Source organism: Schistocerca piceifrons, chromosome 5, assembly GCF_021461385.2.
Source record: "Schistocerca piceifrons isolate TAMUIC-IGC-003096 chromosome 5, iqSchPice1.1, whole genome shotgun sequence".
Lineage (NCBI taxonomy): Eukaryota > Metazoa > Arthropoda > Insecta > Orthoptera > Acrididae > Schistocerca > Schistocerca piceifrons.
The window spans coordinates 386061749-386087158 of record NC_060142.1 but is presented as its reverse complement, the minus strand read 5'-3'; the positions used below and the strand labels follow the sequence as shown (position 1 = coordinate 386087158).

General features: G+C 43.4%; 1 protein-coding gene across 1 annotated transcript in view; it reads right to left on the bottom strand.

Annotated features, from left to right (window-relative positions):
- LOC124798494 (peroxiredoxin-6-like) overlaps nucleotides 1-25410 on the bottom strand; it is a 155648-nt gene that overhangs the window by 78970 nt on the left and 51268 nt on the right. The window lies entirely within an intron of this gene.

The window sequence follows — 25410 nt, the reverse complement described above, 5'->3', positions numbered from 1 at the left end:
GTATGTACTGGGAAGAATAATAATTTTGTAGAATAATAATTTTGTAGAGCGAAACAACAACTAACGAACGTCTTCTGGACCAAATTGACTGGAAAAAGCGGGAGATGAGGCCAAGTCTGCAAAAGAAAGAAGTCAAGAGAATGCACCTGTCCACAGACTGATATATTAGAATTACGAATTTCTGAGACATACACCCTGTTCATAGTATTTCACTTCTTTCTATTCCCATGTGTAAAGAAATTTGTGAATGGGGTAAAAGAGGCTGTAGCATTCGTATATGGGTATTTTATAGAATCTTTTTGCAGGAATTATTTCCACTCACCTCAGAAACTTTGGAGAAAGCTGAGTGTCCTAAACGGGGATTACGTAGAAAAATTATGTTTTTTAAGTAAATACCTCATTTGTCATCGCCAGTAGGCGAATTTTCTCCTTTACTCCGTTTATTTTGATTCCCATACTTCATGCTGCGGAGAAAATCCGAGGCCAAAATTAATATCGATCGATTTCAAAGAAATTATGCAAGTACAGCAGTAATTCTGAAAGATATAATGCTACATCTTATCAAAATATCTTATATTGCTGTAACTTTTTGTCTCGCACACTGCAAAATCTGATCCATTGCGTGTCTACTAGTCGACCCATAGAGGGTCGCAGAACGACTCTTCAGTAGCTTACCACTCTCGTGTAGCTTCTTGGGCAATGATTCCACGCGGCACCCGCTGCTCTTTCGCTTGTGTTCTGTGGTTGTTGGCAGTCTGCGAACATTCCGTGTGCTAGCGTTTATATGGCAGTGTTCATAAGATTTTACATTAATTATAAAACAGTCTAGATCTCAAGGCACGTTTATTATAAGGTGACTGGTTTCGATCATAACGTGGTCAAATGGTTCAAATGGCTCTGAGCACTATGGGACTCAACTTCTGAGGTCATTGGTCCCCTAGAACTTGAAACTAGTTAAACCTAACTAACCTAAGGACATCACACACATCCATGCCCGAGGCAGGATTCGAACCTGCGACCGTAGCGGTCTCGCGGTTCCAGCTGCAGTGCCTAGAACCGCACGGCCACTTCGGCCGGCTCATAACGTGGTCAACTTCAGGTCTTCAGCTATAACGATGGACAACGGTTGGGTATGGGGCAGTTGACTATTGTCATTCAACGGTTCGTGCTCCATACACAGCCTTTGCCTATCGCTATGTTTGAAGGTCTGAAGAAGATCGTGTAATGATTGAAAACTGTCACCTTCTAATGAACGTGTTTAGCGATCTAGACTGCTTTATAATTAATTTCAAATATTACGTTTGTATCTTTAACTCCCTCCAACAAAGTTTTCAGAAATAATTAGTCCATAAGATGATCTACGAATGGGCGGCCGCAGTGACTTGTGTACAGAGGTCGGCGCGGTAGTGAGAGTCGCGAAGTGCGTATGCTCAAGTCAAGTCGCAGTGTGGTCATTCGTGAGTTGTATTGCAGTACTAACAGATGTTTCTTGAAGCGCACAGAGAGCCACAATACATCGCACATAAAGTCAGGAAGCTATTCGTCAAGGTGTTCCTCGACTCCAGCTACCGTGTTGCTAACGGACGTTATTCGAAGGTTGCAATCTTCAGTAGCGTCATTTAGTATGTTGGAATTTGTTTATTTCTTCCTTTTTAACGATGTTGTTGGTTAAGCAAGTGACCTAATGACATTTTTGTAGCAGCAGGTAAAAATTTTCATTGGTTGTTGCCAGAGTACTTTGTGCATTTGCCTATTAGAATAAAATAGGAAAACCAGCTGATATTAGATCTTAGTTTTACGGGTGATTTCAATAGTTTAAAAAACGAAGTCGTAAAATTTTACAACATATTTTACACTTGCAATTTACATTTGTGCCTTTTTTAAAAATTAAAATCGTTAAATGTCAAGAGTTTATGTATATATTTATAAAAAGACCTTTTTAACATTAGAAATTCTGAAGTTAAAATTTATTAAATTTGTTGTAAGAAAAATTCTTTGGTGAAAACTGTGATGTTATTTTTTAAAAGGGACTGGACTTATTAATACAGTCATTGTACATTATAAATGCTTGGCCAATAACGTCTACTTACTTTTGTAACAAATGAAAAAGAGGTAACCGTTGTTAAGATATTGTAAGGTAGAAGTAGAAAAATGAGCAAGCTCTGTTCCCCGACTCATGTGTCTCCCGTGTTAGAACCATTAGCGATAATACAACGAGGTCCGAGTTTTTCTTCAATGCTCGATGACTGTGAGATTTTGGAATAAGTAATCTGAAGAAGTAGTATATAGTTGCGAGGAATGTATTGAAGCTATGCGTAGTTCCTGAGTAATGTTTGTTAATAATTATAGGTAAATTTCGTAACATTAGACCAGTAATTGTAACTTAAGCAGAAAAGGAACACAATATTACCCATGATGGTCGTATAGAAAATATCGTGTGAAATTACGAAATAGTAGGAAGTTATTTATGACAAAATTAGATTAGATTAGATTAGATTCAGTTTTCGTTCCATAGACCCAAAAAATGAGATGATTCTCATGGGTGTGGAACATGTCAGAAAGTATGACATAAAAACATAAAACATTTGAATATAATACTTACTACCCTGATCATTTGTCAGGAGATAGTCGAAAATAAGTTAATACATTGCAGTAAACTGGGACAGCTAATACTATATTACAGATATTTTTACTCCAGCTGACTTAACAGTCTCTGTTAAGATATTCATCTATGGAGTAAAAGGAGTTGACCATCAAAAAGTCTTCCAAACTCTGTTTAAACCGTGCTTTATCTGAAACCAAATTTTTAATGGTTACTGGCAATTTATTAAAAATGTGTGTGAATACTGAACTCCTTTTTGGACAAAGTTAAGTGATTTTAGGCCTTTATGTAGACTCTTCTTATTCCTAGTATTGATAGTGTGTACTGAGCTATTGTTTGGAAATAGCTGTATTACTTGCAACAAATTTCATTAAGGAATAAATATACTGAGAAGCAGTGGTTAGAATATAAAGTTCCTTGAACAGGTTTCTACAAGATGTTCTTGAATTCACACTACATATGATTCAAATCACGCGCTTTTGCAATCTAAAAACTTATGCTCGGTTTGATGATTTGCCTCAGAATATGATCCCATACGACATAATAGAATGAAAGTAAGCTACGTATGCAAGTTTTTTTTATATATTTATGTCTCCTACATCTGACATGATTCTCATGGTAAATACAGACTTGTTTAGGCCCTTAAGCAATTCTGTGGTTTGCCCTTCCCAACTGAATTTATTATCTAGTTGTAATCCCAGGAATTTAACACTGTCAACCTCTTAGATCTGCATGTCTTCATACATTATACTCATGCTGGAAGGAAATCTCTTACAGGTTCTGAACTGCATATAGTGGGTCTTTCAAAGTTTATTGACAAAAAATTAGCTTTAAGCCACTTATTAACGTCAGTGAAAATTTGATTAGCAGCTATTTCTAAATCTGTACCTGACTTGCTACTTATTGCAATGTTTGTATCATCTACAAACAAAACAAACTTAGCAACTGGCAATGTAACAGATTAGACGTCATTAATATACACAATAAAAAGCAATGGACCCAAAATGGAATCTTGACTAACACCACATGTAATTATTTCCCAGTCAGATGAAGACTGACAAGCGGGGTACGTTGACTGATGAAGTATCTGATGTACCCATCTGCGTATATCAACATGTACCCTCGGTCCATCAGTTCTGTCGACCCTTTACTTGCTTTGACCATCCAATGGAGGAGTTCTCATGCCTATACTAATGTCTGCGTCCTGCTAGCAGCAGTAGGCAGAGGTTCATCTTTTGAGTGGTGGCTGGTGTCTTCTGCACGCCGCCGGGAGGAAGTGACTCTGGTTGGTATGGCTGCTCAGCAGTTATTGTTGTCAAGCATTTAACAAGTAAGTGGTTTGCAACAGTGCATCCCGCCTACTTCTGTTACAATCTGCTATTGCTTATAACGACCCCTTTCGTTATAACGGTGATGTCGACGACAGTTGAACCTGGTGGCAGTCGTTTCCCCACGAGACACTCTTGACACAATGGAACTTGATTAGATCACTTCGAGGATGTGATGTCCCAAGCGTAGGGTACTCATTATCTGATGCTATCAAATGCACAGAGTTTTGGATGTCCTGCTACCAAACAATGCAGACAGCACAGATAATATTTCTTCACATGTTCTAAAATCATTGGGGGAGTTAGTAACCAAATGACTTTTCAAGTTAGTTTGTATAATCTATGAGTCTGCAGGCGCACCATCGGATTAGACGCAAGATATCACTCACAGTAAATATCAGTCAGATAAGTGGGAGAACTATTATACAGTCAACCTAACAGAGGATTCATTCAAGTTGCTGACAACAATAATATACAGAAGAATGGAAAAGAGAATTAAGGATCTGTTAGGTGACGATGACTTTCGCTTTTAGGAAAGGAAAGGCCGCCAGAGGGACCTGACGTTGCTCTTGAAAGTAGAAGGCAGATGTAAGAAAAAGCAAGAGGCACTCGTAGGATCTGATGAACTACAAAAAGCGGTGTAGAGCATAAAATGATCCAAGATGTTCGAAATTAACAGGAAAATAGGAGTGAACTACAGGGAAAGACAGTATTATACAATAACCAAGATGGGACAATAGCAATGAAAGACCAACAGGCCGTCGCATTAAAAGGGTGGAAGGCAACGATAACAGTTTTTCTTTCCTACCGCTCAACCTGCACAGCGAAGAAGCGATGACAGAAATAAACGAAAGTTTCAGAAGTGGGATAAAAATTCATGGAGAAATGACATTGGCATTCTCAGTGAAAGTGATTAAGTACTACAGCATCAGCCACATAAACACAGAAATTGATTAGAGTAATACGAATAAATAAGATTAACGATGAGCTTGATTACATCTGTACTGAATGAAATATAGTGCGCATTTGTCTCCCATTGAAATTTAGATCAAAACTGCCTACAAAATTCCACTGTAATGGTACACAAGAGTGGCAACCAGTGACGTCACCCTCGGTCTCAGCGATGCTTCAAAAAGCAAGGTGTCGACACATGCGAAGTAAAGATCACATCTTAGAATTTCGTGATACTTGTAAAGTGGGTTAATGATGTTACTTTGGCACCAAATTTCACCTCAATTCCACCCAATGCCACTGATGAAGTGTCACACGATGAAAAGATCGTCACAGTTCGTTAAAAATGTACTTGTCAGAATCTTCGACACCAATTCCGCCTAGCGACTGCTCTAGCGCCTGAGAGTTAGGCAACCACTTCGACTTCCTTAGGCGGAGTTTGGCTACCAGCAGGTGCTATGGTTGCCGTTAGACTGAACTGGTGTCAACGCGCTCAGAGATGGTGTAAGGATGGCAGCGTAAGGGTGGCACGACGGGAATGCCAAACTGCGGGGTGAGGGGTCTTAAAGGGACACTTCGTTGTTTTATTCAAGCCAGTGTCAATGCCGAAACCTCCCGTTATCATGCCACAAGAGGGCGCGAAAATGGAATGATGAAGAAGTAGAAAAACACTTTGCTGCTTCGGATCACTTTCAAATTTCGTCGAAAGGTTCTGAACTGTCCATAATGATTCCACTCTGTATGACACAACCAAACTGCTGTCACGCTACACTCCAAAACGGCATGATTCAGTGGGGCTGCAACGCCGTAATTTCCATAGAGTAGGATTGAAACGGCTAGCGGGTGGCAGCAGTGACTAAATTTGTCTAACGTTTCCTGTTGCTTATCACATTGCGAACTGTCATTTTCGACCGCGAATTGTGTGGGAATAAACTCCCCAAGGATTTTATTGATACCCTTGATGTCAACCCCTGCGGCCTTTTCGTGTCAGTTCTGAGGGCGGTGTCTCTGAAATGTTTTCCTCGGCCACTCAGTAGAAAACTGTGTGATTTCAACGATGGGTGTTGCGGTTCCGACCCTCATCGCAGAAGCGCCCAAAGAAGGGGTGAAATGTGGGTAAGAGTGTTCCGACCTTCTCATCGTGTGACCCATTCACGGTGGGGTTGAGCATAATTATGGTGATATTTGGTGCCAATGTGATATAATTAGCCTACCTTACAGCCCACATGAACTTCTGAGCTGTGGCCTCTCTTTCGGATTTGCCGACACCCTTCTGTTTGAAGCCGGAGGGTGAAGTCGCAGGGCGATGTGTAGGAAATCTGCTACTCTGGAAGTGCAATAAGAAATGAGCGATGAAGCATTTAAAAAGCAGTCTACCATTAAGAGGATATTTCTCGCTAAAATCTACTAGTGTCAAACATAGGCCTCAACTTGGGAGAGAAATTTCTGAGACTGTACGTTTGGCGAGCATAATTGTATGGAAGTGAATCATGGAAGTGGGAAACAAGAAAAGAAGAGAGTCTAAGTGTTTGATAAATGGTGTGGCAGAAGGCTGCTGACAGTTAAGAGAAATCACAAAGAAAGTCCTCTGCATAATCTGTAAGGAAAGAAATATGCGAAAAAATTGGCTACAAGTGACAGGATGATAGAATATGGGTTATGAGATCAGGAAATAACTGCCGTGCTGCTAGCAGTCAGAGAGGGCAAAATCTGTAGGATAAGACAGATATCGGAATATATACCGCAAACAACCGAGGGCGCTGAGTGCAAGTGCTACTCTGAGATGTAGAGTTAACACCGGAGGAGGGAAGGGGGCAGGGGTTAAGTCGTTGATGCTCGCGTGAAATCAGACAGAAGACTGGTAACCCACCCCTCCCCCTCCCAAAAAAAAAAAAATTATCCCAGTGACATCACTATCTGAAAGGAAATGTAGATCTGTAGATTTGTTTCTGCATCTTAATGAGCGCTTGCGGAAGGAGACATGTTACTTTCAGTGAGACAATACTGCTTCTGATTTACCAGTAAACACCCGATTCTTCAAAGAATCGAAGTCTCATGTAAACAGCATCAAACTTTTGATTACTTTACAAATGAGTTAATGTGTTAAACATTTGACGTTAAGCATATAAGCGAGAGAAATGGAAAAAAAGGTTTGAAATTGTGTTTAATGTTTGTTAGAAGTTAGTGTTAGAAGTTTGTTAGTGCTCTTATTGACGTCATGTGTCGTACAGCGATACAATTTTGAAGGTACATTCTGTGCTGCACAGGGTGTCTCAAACCTTTTGGGTCAAATTGAAACAGTGAGCCCAGAAACAATGGTGGAAACGTAGCTCATAGTAATTATTCAAAGCGCCGACCGCCAGTGTGAATGCATGTATTGCAAGGGCGCATGCAGTTCTGCCGCACTCTCGCAAAAAAGATCCCGGTTCTGACCACCAAATAGACTTGCTGTATACAACTTTGCTCATAGCACGTTTGTCATGTAACGACCGGATGCATCGCACAGGCACGTTAACCTGTGCGGCACGCACGCCATAATCCCTGGTGATAGTTCTCAATTGCATCAGACAGCCTGTGATATATCCAAGGTGAGATTTGTTACTGTGTAGGGTTCACGGTGCCTATCTCCAAGTACAACAGCCCAGGGATCTTTGAGAGAGCGCTGACGTACTTCTTGTGCTGTAACCGTACATGCCTTGCATTAAGAATGGCAGAAGTCACTTCGAACAGTTTCTACGAGTTACGTTGTTCTTATGCGGTGTACAATGCGTATGTCCGTAACGCAATAATTATGCATTTTCGACCATTGGTTCCATGTCTCAATACAATCTTTTGTGGCCCCACTATCACCAGTTTCAGTTTGAACCAAAAGGTTTGAGACACCCTGTATATGGGTGAGCCGTGTGCGGCTCGCGGTGATGCCATTCATAGCTTGGCATCTTGTAGCAGCTATAATGGCGTCTCGTTTTCTTAATTTGTTCACTGGCGCCACTTGTCTGTCCATGAGTGGCAGCAGCAGCGCTTATTGATAGCGCCTACTGTGGTAACATCTTTGGAGCGGCCTCTAGTATTTCCGGGTCGTCGTATGTCGAGGGGAGTAGAGTTGGGACGGAGCAGCAGTGAGGGCCGGACAGCCAGTACTCGCCTGACCACTGGCGACACACATGCACTGTCCGACGGATGGATGTGGTCGCTAGAGTGCACGATCACGTCAAGGACCGGATTCAGCGAATTTTGTTGAATGGACCTTTTTCTTGTGTCCGCCCATAGAAGTGCCCTCATGGCAATAAATTGTCAGTGGATGATTTATACTGGGATCTTCTCGGTGCCTGAGTGGACGACCGTTGGTTGGTCTTTCGGTCGGTCGTCGCAGCGGACGACGTGCATTTTGGTTTCCGACCGCTTCTGGCTTCTCTGTGTTTGTGCCGACTTATAATTCGAACGTGTTGTTTCACAGTGACTGATTTTAGTACTGTTTGAGGCATTGTGGAATTGTCTTCGCGGATCTGTGTGTATCTTGTGTGGTTTTTAATGTGCAGTTATTTAAATGCTAGGTGATAAAATGGTTCAAATGGCTCTGAGCACTATGGGACTTAACTTCTGAGGTCATCAGTCCCCCAGAACTTAGAACTATTTTACCTAACTAACCTAAGGACATCACACACATCCATGTCCGAGGCAGGATTGGAACCTGCGACCGTAGCGGTCGCGCGGTTCAAGACTGGAGCGCCTAGAACCGCTCGGCCACCCCGGCCGGCATGCTGGGTGATAGTTCGGATTCAGACGGAGCAGCGAGGAGGTTGGCAGTGGGAGGGCAGGTCGGGACCACTGGCGGCGTGCAGACACTGTCGGATCGAGGGGCTGTAGCTGACGACCGAACCCAGGACGTTTGGAGTTGAGTTGGGAATGCAGACCAGTTCGGTCTGGAGAGGAAGAAGGTTCGGTTTGGATGGACGAGCAGCGACATTCGCGCAGCGCCAGTCCATGCCGGGATTGTTGGCGGCACACCGGCACTGTCGGATCGAGGGGCTGCAGTTGCAAGGGCTACAACTTCGTTGTCCACCGAACTCAGGATCTTTGAGTGGAGGGCACATAAATTCAGTAGTGAATCCTCCACTATGGTGAGATCTCGCCGTTTGTTGGTGTGTTGCTTCTCTCAGCGAGTGGTGTGTTGTTTTTCCTGCTTGACCTGTCGGTCGGTTGGTGGTGTTCTATGATGCTGCTCCCAGCGCCGCCGAGAGTAAGAGCGGCGAGTGGTATGTTGCTTGACTACTTGATTTGTCGGTCGGTTGGTGTTGTTCTATGTTGGTCGTAGTGTTTCCTTGTTGCTTCTGGTCGTTCTAAACTCCGTATTTTGAAGACGCAGTGCTCTCTGTCACTTGGCCCTCGCCTGAAATGTTCAATCGTTGTACCAGTGATCAGATGTTAGGTGCATCTGTAAGATTGTTGGTTGGCGTTGAAGCTGTCCCTAGTTGAGTTGCCAACCTGTTACGTGAGCGTAACTCTTGGGTGCCTGTTCCACCGCTTACACAGTTGTAGTCAACTTCCTCAGGTCAATCCAGGGAGCGCTGTCTGTGGATCACTTCGTCTTACTTAGACAAGTCGTCATAATTCTTTAAAATTTAATCTATTGTTTAAACATGTTATTGCCTTCCCCACTTGTACTTCCGGCCTTCAGCCGTTAATTGTTTGAGTTTTCTATTAATAACGCCTGCAGCCGACGCTATAGCCTGTTACAGTTCGTTAAGAGTATTTTAAAAAGGTTTTAGTATTTTAACATGCAACTTCCTTCCTTACTTGTAATTGAGGCCTTCAGCCGTTGAGTATTCTGATAATGGCTTGTGGCCTTCAGCCCCCAATAATTTTGAATTCTTCCTTAATCAGGTATTCAGCCATTATTGCTTGTAACATTGCTTCTGGCTTTCAGCCTGCAAATAATTTTCAGTCCTTTTTTAGTGAGGCCTTCAGCTGTCACTATAGCTTGTTACAAGTTATTAAGATTTTTAGGAAGGGTTTTAGTTTTTTTTAAGTGTAATTGTCCACCTTATTTGTTATTCTGGCCTTCAGCCGACGGACAATTTTGAACCTACTTAATCAGGCCTTCAGTCGTTGATTGTGTGTAACATTGCCTGTGGCCTTCAGCCAACTATAACATTTTTTCTCAATAAGGCATTGAGCCGTCAGTGTAGTAAAATTAAAAAAAAAAGATTGTTGAGTTTTATTTTTTTAAAATGTATATGTTTTCTGTGCAACCAACGGTAACTGATTATGCCCCTTGCACACCTTTCCTGGTTACCCTAAGTCCCACGTCTAAATGGGCACTATCTGCAAAATTTGTTGCGAGTACGGTTAGAAGCAACGAATAATTAATTAAAAAGTCATGCCTGATGCGACAGTTTTACTGCATCAACACCGAAAATATAGTAAGCGGTAAACTTTTTCTTTCATCAGTTTGTGGGAGGAGTCGGCGAGAAAAAGTTTCCCAAAAACTTGAAATTACGTGCAAAGTTTGTTGCAAATCAGTAAGTGCTCATTTTCAGATTCTGGATGAATTTCTACATCTACATCTACATGACTACTCTGCAATTCACATTTAAGTGCTTGGCAGAGGGTTCATCGAACCACAATCATACTATCTCTCTACCATTCCACTCCCGTACAGCGCGCGGGAAAAACGAACACCTAAACCTTTCTGTTCGTGCTCTGATTTTATTTTATTTTGATCATTTCTACCTAAGTAGGTTGGGCTCAACAAAATATTTTCGCATTCGGAAGAGAAAGTTGGTGACTGAAATTTCGTAAATAGATCTCGCCCCGACGAAAAACGTCTTTGCTTTAATGACTTCCATACCAACTCTGCCACACTCTCTCCACTATTACGTGATAATACAAAACGAGCTGCCCTTTTTTGCACCCTTTCGATGTCCTCTGTCAATCCCACCTGTTAAGGATCCCACACCGCGCAGCAATATTCTAACGGAGGACGAACGAGAGTAGTGTAAGCTGTCGCCCGCATCTCGTGGTCGTGCGGTAGCGTTCTCGCTACCCACGCCCGGGTTCCCGGGTTCGATTCCCCGCGGGGCCAGGGATTTTCTCTGCCTCGTGATGGCTGGGTGTTGTGTGATGTCCTTAGGTTAGTTAGGTTTAAGTAGTTCTAAGTTCCAGGGGACTGATGACCTAAGATGTTAAGTCCCATAGTGCTCAGAGCCATTTGAACCATTTTGTAAGCTGTCTCTTTAGTGGACTTGTTGCATCTTCTAAGTGTCCTGCCAATGAAACGCAACCTTTGGCTCGCCTTCCCCACAGTATTATCTATGTGGTCTTTCCAACTGAAGTTGTTCGTAATTTTAACACCCAGGTACTTAGTTGAATTGACAGCCTTGAGAATTGTACTATTTATCGAGTAATCGAATTCCAACGTGTTTCTTTTGGAACTCATGTGGATCACCTCACACTTTTCGTTATTTAGCGTCAACTGCCACCTGCCACACCATACAGCAATCTTTTCTAAATCGCTTTGCAACTGATACTGGTCTTCGGATGACCTTACTAGACGGTAAATTACAGCATCATCTGCGAACAACCTAAGAGAACTGCTCAGATTGTCACCCAGGTCATTTATATAGATCAGGAACAGCAGAGGTCCCAGGACGCTTCCCTGGGGAACACCTGATATCACTTCAGTTTTACTCGATGATTTGCCGTCTATTACTACGAACTGCGACCTTCCTGACAGGAAATCACGAATCCAGTCACACAACTGAGACGATACCCCATAGGCCCGCAGCTTGATTAGAAGTCGCTTGTGAGGAACGGTGTCAAAAGCTTTCCGGAAATCCGATTAGAAGTCGCTTGTGAGGAACGGTGTCAAAAGCTTTCCGGAAATCCAGAAATACGGAATCAACCTGAGATCCCCTGTCGATAGCGGCCATTACTTCGTGCGAATAAAGAGCTAGCTGTGTTGCACAAGAACGATGTTTTCTGAAACCATGCTGATTACGTATCAATAGATCGTTCCCTTCGAGGCGATTCATAATGTTTGAATACAGTATATGCTCCAAAACCCTACTGCAAACCGACGTCAATGATATAGGTCTGTAGTTCGATGGATGACTCCTAATACCCTTCTTAAACACTGGTGCGACTTGCGCAATTTTCCAATCTGTAGGTACAGATCTATCGGTGAGCGAGCGGTTGTATATGATTGCTAAGTAGGGAGCTATTGTTTCAGCGTAATCTGAAAGGAACCTAATCGGTATACAATCTGGACCTGAAGACTTGCCCGCATCACGCGATTTGAGTTGCTTCGCAACGCCTAAGGTATCTACTTCTAAGAAACTCATGCTAGCAGCTGTTCGTGTTTCAAATTCTGGAATATTCCATTCGTCTTCCCTGGTGAAGGAATTTCGGAAAACTGCGTTCAATAACTCCGCTTTAAGGGCACAGTCGTCGGTAACAGTACCATCGGCACTGCGCAGCGAAGGTATTGACTGCGTCTTGCCGCTTGTGTGCTTTACATACGACCAGAATTTCTTCGGATTTTCTACCAAAATTCGAGACAATGTTTCGTTGTGGAACCTATTAAAGGCATCTCGCATTGAAGTTCGTGCCAAATTTCGCGCGTCTGTAAATTTTATCCAATCTTCGGGAATTCGCGTTCTTCTGAACTTCGCATGCTTTTTCCGTTGCCTCTGCAACAGCGTTCGGACCTGTTTTGTGTACCATGGTGGATCAGTTCCATCTCTTACCAATTTATGAGGTATGAATCTCTCAATTGCTGTTGCTACTATATCTTTGAATTTGAGCCACATCTCGTCTACATTTGCATAGTCAGTTCGGAAGGAATGGAAATTGTCTCTTAGGAAGGCTTCTAGTGACACTTTATCCGCTTTTTTAAATAAAATTATTTTGCGTTTGTTTCTGGTGGATTTGGAAGAAACGGTATTGAGCCTAATTACATCGACCTTGTGATCACTAATCCCTGTATCAGTCACGATGCTCTCTATTAGCTCTGGATTGTTTGTGGCTAAGAGGTCAAGTGTGTTTTCGCAACCATTTACAATTCGCGTGGGTTGGTGGACTAACTGCTCGAAATAATTTCCGGAGAAAGCATTTAGGACAATCTCGGAAGATGTTTTCTGCCTACCACCGGTTTTGAACAAGTATTTTTGCCATCATATTGAGGGAAGGTTGAAGTCCCCACCAACTATAACCGTATGCGTGGGGTATTTATTTGTTACGAGACTCAAATATTCTCTGAACTGTTCATCAACTATATCATCGGAGTCTGGGGGTCGGTAGAAGGAGCCAATTATTAACTTAGTTCGGCTGTTAAGTATAACCTCCACCCATACCAATTCGCACGGTGTATCTACTTCGACTGCTCTACAAGATAAACCACTACTGACAGACACAAACACTCCACCACCAATTCTGCCTAATCTATCTTTCCTGAACACCGTCTGAGACTTCGTAAAAATTTCTGCAGAACTTATTTCAGGCCTTAGCCAGCTTTCTGTACCTATAACGATTTCAGCTTCTGTGCTATCTATTAGCGCTTGTAACTCAGGGACTTTCCCAGCACAACTACAACAATTTACAACTACAATTCCGATTGTTCCTTGATCCAAGCACGTCCTGTATTTGCCATGCATCCTTTGAGATTGCAGCCCACCCCGTACTTTCCCGAGGCCTTATAACCTAAAAAACCGCCCAGTCCACGCCACACAGCATCCGCTACCCGTGTAGCCGCCAGCTGAGTGTAGTGAACTCCTGACCTATTCAGCGGAACCCGAAACCCCACCACCCTATGGCGAAAGTCAAGGAATCTGCAGCCAACACGGTCGCAAAACCGTTTGAGCCTCTGATTCAGATCCTCCACCCGGCTCTGCACCAAAGGTCCGCAGTCGGTTCTGTCAACGATGCTGCAGATGGTGAGCTCTGCCTTCATCTCGTAAGCAAGACCGGCAACCTTCACCAAATCATATAGCCGCTGGAATCCAGAGAGAATTTCTTCAGACCCAAAGCGACACACGTCATTAGTGCCTACATGTGCCACCACCTGCAGCTGGCTGCACCCTGTGCTCTTCATGGCATCCGGGAGGACCCTTTCTACATCAGGAATGACTCCACCCGGAATGAAAACGGAGTGCACACTGGATTTCTTCCCCTCCTTAGCCGCCATATCCCTAAGGGGCCCCAATACGCGCTTAACATTGGAGCTCCCAACTACCAATAAGCCCACCCTCTGCGATTGCCCGGACCTTGAAGGCTGAGAATCATCTTCTGAAACAGGGCAGGCAGCTGCATCTGGATCAGCCAGAGACAGTGCCTGAAACCTGTTTGTCAGACGCACCGGGGAGGCTTTCTGATCAGCCTCCGGGGACGTCTTTCGCTGCCTGCCACGCCTTGGAACGACCTCCCAATCAACCACAGGCGAGGGCTCAGCGCCACTGCGGGCAGCAACCGGGGCAACCACAGCGGCAGAACGATCTGGGGACAGACGGACGAGGTTGAAATCTCCGTGATACCCAAGTCCGGCTCCCCACAGTGGTGCCCATTGGCAACAGCCTCAAGCTGCGCGACCGAAGTCAGCGCCGATTGCAGCTGTGAGCGAAGGGATGCCAAATCAGCCCTCATCCGAACACAGCAATCACAGTCCCTGTCAATTCTAATCGATGTTGAACAACAGTTACTGAAACACGAGTCCGTGCCTAGATAACGCAAGGGAAACACGCAAAGAATGTATGAACTAACGTGTAAAAATGCCTAACGACTGCGCTACAATCTGCCTGAATTTGCGATTACAGTAACTAAAACTCGAAATTACACCTCCTAGACGAAACTCATACGCAATTTAAGTAAGAATCTACGAAGTAAACACTAAAGCGCGATGCTACAACTCTCAAATACTATTATACGCCCGAAATTTATGAATTCAACAATGCAAGTACCCAAAACAAGGAAAGAAATTAAGAATTAAACTATGTAACAAATAAGTAAGCTAGGGGTATACGACTTGCTGCTGGCAGCTGCTTATCCAACGGCGGCAGGTCGTCTGGGTTTTTGCGAGAAGTGGCTTATGCTGCCTCAAGACGTATACACAGTTTGTAACTGCAGTACATTTCATACTGTGTTGAACCTTCCACATAAGATATTTCTTAATGCAAATGTGTGTGTGAAATCTTATGGGACTTAACTGCTAAGGTCACCAGTCCCTAAGATTACACACTACTTAACCTAAAGTATCCTAAGGACAAACACTCACACCCATGCGCGAGGGAGGACTCGAACCTTCGCCGGGACCAGCCACACAGTCCATGACTGCAGCGCCCTAGACCGCTCGGCTAATCCCGCGTGGCTATTTGCTAATGGGTGGATCATGGCAAACAGCATTTTAAAATTTAAAGTAGGTCAGTAAGGAGGCGAAATATTGCAAATCAATTTTTTATACCCCTGGAAGCCATTAATAGGCAACCCGAAACGTGGTTTGGGTTCCGTGTCCTGTAGTAATCGTTTAGTAACATGCAGGGTGTTAGAAAGAAAGGTGGCAATACTCAGCAAAACAAGAAAAGAAGTCCAATGAACATGGACTCTAAAATGCATATCTTAAGCCAGTGGTTCCCAGCCTGGGGATAATTACCCCCTGAGGAGAAAATGAAATTTTCTGAGGGGTAAAAATTAAACGATTCGTTTCCGTTTCACTCACGAAACTAAATTACTTTCAAAATATCATTACTATTATCACAATTTTTTAACTCTAATAGTAATTATATAAGTTATCAATAATTATTTTTCTCAATTAGTAGCATTGATGCGGCGGACGTTACAGGTTCCTTAGATAGTCCACCCACTACACGCATGTTGTTCTTTGTCCCGTACATCGGTGATGATAACAGTGAGACATATAAGTAACAAATGCTAAATACCTCAAGAAAATAGCTTCTCCAAATTGTAGAGAGCACCTCAGTAGTCCGAAAATTGCTTTATTACTCGCTTCGAAACAGGTAAATGAATTAATTGGCAGCCCGACACAGCAGTCACTACATAATGGCTACTATAGTGCTGTACACAGTGTTATTATTATTAGAAAGGTCAGACACAAAGCATTAACACTCTGAAGTCTTCCAATTTCTGCCAGTTCAGAAGCAAGGAGTGCATCAGTCAAGTGGTTTACGAACAGTAAGTACAGTGCATACATTTTAACTTGGTTGACTTTAAATGTGGTTGCAGAGTGCAGGACAAGCACGAGTAGCAATGGAGAAGAGTGATGCAGGGGAAGTATGTTTTGTAGCAAGTGTCTACCCTCTCTGTGGATAGTTAGCTTTTTTATCTGAGGAGCTGTGGGTAGCACTTGCGATGCACCACGAATTTCTTCGTCATTCATTCTATCAAACACACACACACACACACACACACACACACACACACACGTACACAAACCAAATATCAATCATCTTTCATGATTTTAAAAATAAAAGTGTTCCAAGAAAAGTCTTTCATTCTACAGTTTATTTCGGTGCTAAGGTTCGTGATAATGTGGGAGGAGAGGGGGAGGGGCAACAGACCGCAGGGGCGGGGAAGGCAGAGGTACTTGCTGATGTCTAATGGCACTCAGGTATCATGATCTAAGAAAGGTTGGGAACCGCTGCCTTAAGAGCTACAAGGACTCATTCATCTTCGCTACTGTGAAACTCTTCTATTAAAGAAGTGCTCATAGCTCTTAACGTATGCATTTTATGGCCAATTTTATTGGACTTTTCTTCTTGTTTTGGTGAGTGCTGCCACTTCTCAAAATATTCAACACTGTTCTTTAACGTTTTCGGATGGCTCCAGCTCCATCGGTACACTGTATCAGGTGGGGAGCACACCCACGAGGCGCTTCTGGCGTGTCCCCCGAGCTTCTGCCGCTTTCTCCGTTGCGTAACACCGCTGACAGAGCAATAAACAGCTTACGTAACTCGCGCTGCGAGGACTCGAAAACTTAACGTCTGCGGCCAGCAGCAGTCAGGTTTTACGACAGTAGGCGGGAAAGGTGCAGTCAGTGGTGTCGGAACTGAGAAGAAGATTTGAAATTGCTGCAGCTTGAGACTTCTCCCCAGATTTCTCACCCATGTGCATTTCCTTGTCGTTCTGTCAAAATAAGTTCAAATGGTTCAAATGGCTCTGAGCACTATGGGACTCAACATCTGAGGTCATCAGTCCCCTAGAACTTAGAACTACTAAAACCTAACTAACCTAAGGACATCACACACATCCATGCCCGAGGCAGGATTCGAACCTGCGACCGTAGCGGTCGCGCGGTTACAGACTGAAGCGCCTAGAACTGCTCGGCCACCCCAGCCGACTCAAAATAAGTGCCCCAGGCTTTAAGATACTGTAAACGTATTGCAGATGACTGATATCATAATGGTGGCGGAAGCTAGAATGAATTTCAGAACAGAATGGGGCGAGGCATACAGTTTACTCTTTGACATGCCACTGAGTTGAAGGCTCAAGAGCCAGCGGCGGTGGCCGAGCGGTTCTAGGCGCTTCAGTCCGGAACCACGCTGCTGCTACGGTCGCAGGTTCGAATCCTGCCTCGGGCATGGATGTGTGTGATGTCCTTAGGTTAGTTAGGTTTAAGTAGCTCTAAGATCTAGGGGACTGATGACCTCAGCAGTTAAGTCCCATAGTGCTCAGAGGCATTAGAAGGCTCAAGGCACCATCGAATTTGTTCCCCGTCCAGCGACCAAGCTCTTCCATGACTGAAAAAAAGTGTCTAACAATCACGGTACTTGATAGATAAATGATGGTCTAGGTCGCACGTTCCTATACAGTTCACGATGTACGGTTTCATTTTACTGCCATCATCATGTAATTAAGAGTATTGTGATACGAATATCAAGGCCAAATAATTTCCACACGCAGTTACATGAACAAGCACTTGTTTTCTGTGTTACCAGTATATTTAATTTTCTTTCGACCAGAATAACTACAAGCATAAGCGTCCCCTACAATTGTTAATTCCCAGACATCCTCCATTTTCATTACTGTTATTACAAACGTTCTAGTCTGAAGCTATATAAGAAACTGATGGGCCTGACTTGCTCAAATATAACGATTATACAGAGAGATTTCTTTTGAAGGCATGCTGAAAAAGGTCGTTATTGTTTGGGTTTGAGGAGCTCACTGTCTTGATTATTATCGCACCGAAATAATAATCTTCGACGAGTGAACTTAAAATACATTCTTATGTCTTCTTTAATACAATGGTAATAGTCATATAATAGAGTTTTCAACGAAGTATCCAATGGTACGATAAAAGCCTTAAAAAGTGTGCCTAGTTCATTAATTAAGCAACAGAAAAGTACCTGCCACTCTCATAAATATTAAAGCGTGAGTTATGGTTGAACACACAGCCACATAACTAAACAGACTCTCTCAGACACGCATTCTCAATGTTTCTGCTGTAGTGAAATAAAACTACCTGAATTTTTTCCCATTCTTTTTGGCTGCTTCACCACTGATATATGGAACGAGAGAATCAGATATTCCGAAGTCTGCTGAAGTCTGTTTCCTAATAATTTAGGCAATAGTCTTATAATCTCGCAAATTTTAAAAACTTGCTACATCGATTCAAACATTACCTAAAATAGGACAAGTCCACAGGTAACCGAAAGACTGCCCTCCTATCAGCATATAGAGAATATTCAACTACAATTGGACGTAATGTCTTAAGCACTGCACACGTCTGATTACTCTCACTGGAGATTAAACCCATCATAAGAAGACTCTCCCCACTTCGGAGAAATGTCAATATATCTTCTTTTCGCCTCAGTGACTGGAAGGAGCTGTGACACCAAACGCAACTTGTTATCTGTCAGTTCAAGTGCATATCCCTTTTGCCTCAATAGCGAGGTCATTGCATGTAGAGAGATTTTACATTTCGTCTGTATAGGTAATGTTCCTTAGCTTCCTTGGCTGTTAAATCAGCGAATTCTTTTCCCCGAATCCTCATGTGCTCTGACACACAACAGAACATCACCTCCTTCCCTACATGTTTGAAGTCATCATAAGGGCAAACCCAACTAGACCACGTTGACTTACTGCTCCGATTCATCAGTGTAGATTGCCAAATATTTCCACCGCCATGTCTAAAACATGTTTTTAAAGGAGCGCAAGACGTGTAAACTTGTACAAGAACCGAGAGGGAGCCATAAAAATGAAAGACCAAGAGATAAGTGCTCAGATTAGAAAGGGCGTAAGGCATAAAGGCACTATTTACCCCAGTTATTCAACCTGTATCTGGTAGGAACAATATACCGAAGAAACAGTGGCGGAAATAAAACAAAGGTTCAGGGTGAAAGGATGTCAGATTCGCTGATGACGAGTACGTTAAAGAAATACAGAAGTACTAATGAGTGTCAGAAATGAATCAGCAATAAACTTAACATCAAAATCTACGACCACGTAGGAAACGATGTGATAGAAATCTGCTACCCAGAAAGCAAAATAACGGATGATGCCCGAAGCAAAGACGACGTAAGAAGCAGACTAAGCAGCAAAGCGGGCATTCCTCGCAGGAAGAAGTCTAGTAGCGTCAAACATAGGTCTTAACTGGAGGAAGCTGATAAATACGTCTGAAGCCCAGCAGTTCATCGAGATGAATCTTAAAGTTTGGTAAATCCAGAAAAGATGAAAAAGAAGAGTCTCAGACGTCCTGTTGCGGAAGGGAACTGACAATTTAGTGGATAGGTAATAGGTGAGAAGGTCGTCGGCTGACTCGGCGAGGTAAGGAATATCTGGAAAACATTGGCTATAAAAAGGGACAGGAAGGAGAAATTAACATTTGGTGTTGTTGGCCAGGAGACACCCTCTGAGTAGTGCGCCACCTTGCTGAGTGTTACTATCTGACGCCACTTCGGCGACTTGCCCGACGGTAAAGGTGTAACCGTTCATAGTACGTATATATTTGGACATGGTGTCTTTGGAAATACCGTTTTGACTATCTGGATGATTTGAAAATGGATCCCGGAGCGAAACTAGTCATCAAGTAAATAAAAAAGTAAAATTTGCAACTTAGGCTGGCTTTTCGTTGTACTGAAGTGATTTGGACAACACAAAAACTCAGTCCCAGAGAGAAGAAAATTCGAGATTCGGAATTTCGAACCAGGAATCGAGCGGTTTAGAGACTGCGATGTTGACCACTGGAGCACGTGTTGCGACGACAGTATGATAGAACGTTTTCAGGCGTCAGGGAATAACTTTGAGGGTATTATAGAGAGCTGTATTGGTTATAAACTGTAGGGAAACAAAGAGATAAGGACACACGGACCAAATGCTTGAATACGGGTAAGTGCTTCTCTAAGATAAAGAGGAAGGCATCGAAGCAATATTTGTGCTCAATTGTTCAACCTGTACATGGTAGAAAGAATTCACCGAAGAAACAATGGCGGAAATAAAACAAAAGTTCAGGGAAGAAATTAAAACTCGCGGTGAAAGGAAAACAGAAGAGTAAGTCGTGGCGGCCCGCATTAATTCAGCCAAAAGGTTCATGTCCCGTGAAGAAAGTCTCTCTTGTACACTCGGTAGCTACTCGAGCTGGCAAAACCTCCAACACTGGGTAGTAGTTACTGATATTTTCTCCTTCCCACACGTAAGGAACCTTCCATGATTCTCAGTAATGACTAGTTGCGTTACTGACACCTTAACCCACTAAGTACCAGTGTCCTATTTTGAGGACAGAGCACATATTTACGTATAAATACACAATAAATTATTAATTTGCAACTATTACTGTTCTACGTCATTTGTTGATGCTTTTTATAACAAATGTATGCTTACAGGAAATTAAAACGCAATAAATCCTACCATTAATTGATTATTGAATACTAAGGAACACTTTTCGTTATTACAAGTATTTGCTTTATCGACAATTTAGTAATATTTGAAATATGTGGCAAAGATCTTTTTGTGATTATTTATAGTCAACAATGTGTCTTTTAAACTACTTGCATTTTTAGCTCAATTGGAGTTATATTCATTGTTTTCCATTGTTTATAGAATTTGGTGTACTCGAAATAGGACACTCGGACTTGGTGTTATCATTTCAGTTATTTGTATTGCTGCACGTTCGAATATGAAACTCTGCTACTGCTGATGTATTTTCTTTTTAGAACATGGTAATTTTACCAGATTTTGTTGTAAGTAACGACCCTCTTTTATGTTACACATTAGTAAATAATACAGTTCGAGATGGACACAGGTATTTCCACATTCCCTTTTCTGTAGTTTGTGCTAAAGTATTATTCTTTCATTTCACTTTATTTTATTTCATTTCCCTTTATATACACTCCTGGAAATTGAAATAAGAACACCGTGAATTCATTGTCCCAGGAAGGGGATACTTTATTGACACATTCCTGGGGTCAGATACATCACATGATCACACTGACAGAACCACAGGCACATAGACACAGGCAACAGAGCATGCACAGTGTCGGCACTAGTACAGTGTAATCCACCTTTCGCAGCAATGCAGGCTGCTATTCTCCCATGGAGACGATCGTAGAGATGCTGGATGTAGTCCTGTGGAACGGCTTGCCATGCCATTTCCACCTGGCGCCTCAGTTGGACCAGCGTTCGTGCTGGACGTGCAGACCGCGTGAGACGACGCTTCATCCAGTCCCAAACATGCTCAATGGGGGACAGATCAGGAGATCTTGCTGGCCAGGGTAGTTGACTTACACCTTCTAGAGCACGTTGGGTGGCACGGGATACATGCGGACGTGCATTGTCCTGTTGGAACAGCAAGTTCCCTTGCCGGTCTAGGAATGGTAGAACGATGGGTTCGATGACGGTTTGGATGTGCCGTGCACTATTCAGTGTCCCCTCGACGATCACCAGTGGGGTACGGCCAGTGCAGGAGATCGCTCTCCACACCATGATGCTGGGTGTTGGCCCTGTGTGCCTCTGTCGTATGCAGTCCTGATTGTGGCGCTCACCTGCACGGCGCCAAACACGCATACGACCATCATTGGCACCAAGGCAGAAGCGACTGTCATCGCTGAAGACGACTCGTCTCCATTTGTCCCTCCATTCACGCCTGTCGTGACACTACTGGAGGCGGGCTGCACGATGTTGGGGCGTGAGCAGAAGACGGCCTAACGGTGTGCGGGACCGTAGCCCAGCTTCATGGAGACGGTTGCGAATGGTCCTCGCCGATACCCCAGGAGCAACAGTGTCCCTAATTTGCTGGGAAGTGGCGGTGCGGTCCCCTACGGCACTGCGTAGGATCCTACGATCTTGGCGTGCATCCGTGCGTCGCTGCGGTCCGGTCCCAGGTCGACGGGCACGTGCACCTTCCGCCGACCACTGGCGACAACATCGATGTACTGTGGAGACCTCACGCCCCACGTGTTGAGCAATTCGGCGGTACGTCCACCCGGCCTCCCGCATGCCCACTATACGCCCTCGCTCAAAGTCCGTCAACTGCACATACGGTTCACGTCCACGCTGTCGCGGCATGCTACCAGTGTTAAAGACTGCGATGGAGCTCCGTATGCCACGGCAAACTGGCTGACACTGACGGCGGCGGTGCACAAATGCTGCGCAGCTAGCGCCATTCGACGGCCAACACCGCGGTTTCTGGTGTGTCCTCTGTGCCGTGCGTGTGATCATTGCTTGTACAGCCCTCTCGCAGTGTCCGGAGCAAGTATGGTGGGTCTGACACACCGGTGTCAATGTGTTCTTTTTTTCCATTTCCAGGAGTGTAGATTATAATGGCCTTCAGACGAGATAGATACCTCACTAACGAAGAAATAATAAACTGACGCATTCTATAATGCGGTGTCAGATGATAAGGACCATTTTGATATCACCCTATGTCCTCCTGAAGTAGACTGTATGACCTACGAAGAAGAAGGTCCAGACGACGTTACTGGAACCGAGTAGTCCTAAACATGCCGGATTGCATTGAAAAACCTGAGAATCATTGTGTATACTTTGACAATTTCTTCACTAGTAGAGATCTTCTGATTCATCTGAGAAATTTGGATTTTCGAGCAACTGGGACTGTCAGAGAGAATCGAGTTGGTGACTGTCCACTACTGAGCAGCAACAAACTGAAAAAGACAGTTCGAGGAAACTATGACTACCAGTTCGGCAGGAATGGTGAAGTCTTATTTGTTCGATGGCATGACAACAGATGCGTTACAATTGGTACAAATTTTGACAAACTTGAACCTGTGGGAGCAGCTACGTAGTACAGTAGACAAGCAAGTAAGAAGACAAGTGCAACAACCTGCCGTTTTGAAGTCGTATAATGCGGACATGGGAGGTGTTGACCACCATGACTGGTTAGCTGGAAAATATGCGACGTTAATTAGAGGGAGAAAATGGTACTGGGTCCAATTTACACGTGTGCTGGAAATGGCCCTCGTAAATGCCTGGCTCTTCTACAGACTAGTATATGGGAAAAATGCACTGGATTTACTGGGTTTCAGACGTGCTGTTACAGTTACATACCTGAAATTGGACACTGGAAGACCGAATATTGGATGTCCAATGGAATACCCATCAAGTTAGTTGAGAGTGATACCAGACATCAGCTTTGATGGAATTGGTCATATGATTGACAAAAGAAGCCCGCAAAGAAGATGTGTAAGAGCTAAATGCAATGGGAAACCAAACACATATTGTGTAAATTCCGTGTGACACAGTGTGTGAAGTGTTCTGTACCTTTTCACAAGAAATAAATAGTTAAGACTTTAATACAGTTTAGTATGCTATACGATACTGTTAGATCCCAGCGTCCTATTTTGAGGACGGCCATTATATCAGCATATATAAATATTCTTTGGCTATTTTTGTACTTATTGTGGTTCATACAGTATGTACATTATAATTAAAGGAATAAAAAATTTCAATTGAAAAAAATTAATTTGGGACTTAATGGGTTAACTGGACTTCACATACAATAACAGCACGTTTCGGGAGACACTGTTCTCCTCATCACGTTGTCGACAGCTGATTTGATTAAAACACTAAAACCTCTATCAGCACATTGGTACATTCATAAAAAAAATAAAATACATGGAACCAGCGGTCCTCATGATGCATTAAAATCGGCCGCTTCTGCCCCTGTCAGTCTCATGAGACACTCCATCCACACACCAGTTCATGTCCTCTTCATCAGCAGTGGGAATCAATAGTAGTCGCGTGACACTTGTCTTCGTGCCCTGGCGTAGTAATGTGTTGCTATGCACTGTATATGCACAGCAACTGGGTGATCCACAATATCATTCCAGTGAACACCTACTCCCATAATTTCCAAAGCTAGTACAGATAAAGTAACAATTGCTACCTCACATTCAACATATGGATAATATTAAATTCCATGGTAGGGATGGAAACACCTTCCGGTTTAAACCGATACCGATATTTTAGTTCTGAATAACCGGTGCTTTTCAGTATTTGTTCTGTCTTGGTTATAACAGGTTTTCTTCATGTTTTAGTAATGATGGAGTAAAAAACCGGCATATCAATTTGCCATAGCAACAGTGCAAAAATTTTTGGTTTTTAAGTAAATTTTTTTTTAAGAAAACGATTATCCTTAAACCTTCCACTGATTTGAACGATTGCCTTATTATAGAAAGTGGCAAAAGCGATCACTGCTATTCTTATTACAACGTCCACAGTTATAAACTAGCAACGTACAAAAGATAGAATTTCCGGCACAATTCCTCCCGAACAGGCCATGAGGGCCCAACGGTCCCGACCGGCCGCCGTGTCATCCTCAGCCCACAGGCGTCACTGGATGCGGACATGGAGGGGCATGTGGTCAGCACAGCACTCTCCGAGACCGGAGCCGCTACTTCTCAATCAAGTAGCTCCTCAGTTTGCCTCACAAGGGCTGAGTGCACCCCGCTTGCCAACAGCGCTCGGCAGACCAGATGGTCACCCATCCATGTGCTACCCCAGCCCGACAACGCTTAACTTCGGTAATCTGACAGGAACCGTTGTTACCACTGCGACAAGGCCGTTGGCTTGCTGGCACGACGCTGTACCTATTAACGTGTGGCATGACCTATTAGACGGTGACAGTGTACGTAGAATGTGAAGACTAGCCCCTACCTGGTCTATATGGTAGTTTTTCGCTGTGATCCTTGAAAATCGGTTCAAAGTAATTTATGTACCTCGGTAGCATTTGCGTACAGTGCTCCATTTCCTTGAAAAGATTAGAAACTGGAGGAGGCACAACCAACTTGCAATATCATATAAGGAGAAAACATCCATAATGTTCCTCGGAAGAGAAAATAAATTTGATATATATACCTATAATTTTTATTGACGTGTTATAAACTTGGGATGATAACTGAAACCCTCATTTTGTGGTTGCTTCAGGGAGAAAAAATGTCGCTGCAGGGATGTGACAAGGTTGTGACATTTCGCTCACTGTGTTGCCACACCGTCTCCTTCACCGTCACCATCTTGCTGGACACAATGAGGCCAGTTTCTGCCACAGTCTCAATGCCCTATCGATCGAGA